The sequence below is a fragment of the Pseudorca crassidens genome, chromosome 7 (genome assembly GCF_039906515.1).
Source record: "Pseudorca crassidens isolate mPseCra1 chromosome 7, mPseCra1.hap1, whole genome shotgun sequence".
NCBI classification, from domain to species: domain Eukaryota; kingdom Metazoa; phylum Chordata; class Mammalia; order Artiodactyla; family Delphinidae; genus Pseudorca; species Pseudorca crassidens.
In genome coordinates, this window is record NC_090302.1 from 41659719 (window position 1) to 41661619 (window position 1901).

Genomic DNA, 1901 nt, shown 5'->3' on the forward strand with positions numbered 1-1901 from the left:
ACGGGGGCTGAGATTATTCTGCCTGTTGCCATCACTTAATTCTATGCACAAAGGTCATTCAAACATAGCGCCACCATCACATAAGTCTGCCCCACTAATGCACTAGGAGGATTCAAAGTGGTGTATCAGATTCAGCAGCTTTCAGACAAAGAATATTATTTTTAATGCACTGTGGCAAAGTAAGCGTCAATGGTGCTTTTGACCTTAATTATTTGTGATAATAACTAGCTGAATAGAAGCACATGGTTCTCAGAGATGAAAGAGCATATTTCCACAAACCTCCATCAAGTAACTATTATTGATGATTCTAATCTTTTTCAATAAATATTTCAGAACATGGCAGAATCATGGTGTCAGTAGGAGACACGCTCAGAATGTCCTCCTGGATAGGGGCTATTATTTTTCTAGCTACACGAAAAAGAGAGAGCTTTTATCTCCCTTCTCAGTAGACTGATCTATTTATGTCACAAACCTCCACTCAAAGGTTTTAATAGCTAAGAAACAGTTGCTCCATGTCTTCTTTCAAACTCCTAAACCATTCTTGCCCTCCATTTGCCTCATGTATGTCAAATTATATCTGCCCACCATCTTCAAAAGCTCTAACTCTAGGCCCTGGGGAAAAGTTGCATTTGAACAAGGATGGGTCTAGACTTGGTATAGAGTAGAGACTCAAGATGAGTTTGGATAAGCACAGATAAATTTCAAAATAGGGCCAGCCCTACTTGTATAACTCATCTGCCCTGTTTGGCTTACTATTCATTGGGTTTCCAAAACTCCAATTTACAATCCACAATAAAACATTTGTCAAGTTACTTATAGACAAGATTGGACATCTATTTTATAAAAGTAACGATATAGTAACAATAATAACAATACCTGCAACTTTTAGCTGTCTTCTGGCTCTTCAGTGATGAAAACAAATACAACAAAATCCTAACTATTGCTAGAAGACAAAGGCTTGGGTCAATTGTATTTTCTCTCTGAAGGAGCAAAAGTCTTAAAAACACGGGCTGGATATTTCATACCCTTCAGCCATGCTGTACTTCAGTAAATGGTGAGCGCTCAATGATCCTCACTGACCATGAGTACATAAAGAATGGAAAGTTCCAGCTAGGCTTTGCAGGAAAACTGAGAAATGAAGCCAAGTTACCAAAGGAGACCCACTGAATCACACAGATCCTACCTCCAGATTGTGTCTCGCACAGCTTCCCACTTCACTGCTACAGGCCTGATTCAGACACCATTAACTCTGGCCGGGGCAACTGCTCTTGCCTTCAAACAGCTTCCAGAAGGGTGGATCAAAATACACTTCATCTACAAAACAATTAAGTAGATACAGGATCAGAGTGACATCCAACTTCTTACCAGCAACCCTGAATGTTAGAAGACAAAGATGCATTCAAAGTTCCACAAGATTCTGGACCTAAAATTCTATGGTCATACAAAATACCAATCAAGCACGGAGAAAAAATAAAGGCATATTTGGATTCTGTGCACGGCACAGAATGTTGATAAACCAAGTACTGTTTTTGAATCCGACAAAAAATGAGCATCTACTACAGACAAAAAATGAAGTTGAAACCAAAAAAGGGAAGACGTAGGATTCCAAAAGAAAAAAGCTACTCCAAGAGTGCAAGACACTTTGTGAGGCTAACAACCTTGGAGTGGTAGGTAGATCAAAAGAGCAACCAGCCCAGATATAGCTGGAAGTCAATGTGCTCCAGGAGGGTTTTCTCTGGGAAGAAAATATTGCTTTTGCAAAAAATGAGGCTGGATCATTTTGAGAACATGGTTTAAAAAAATCCCTCTGATTCTGACAACCACTGGTCCAAAAATGCATTAAGTAAAGTAAGAAATTCATTTATTAAAAGTCAATAAAAAAGCAAAGACAGAAAAAAGAA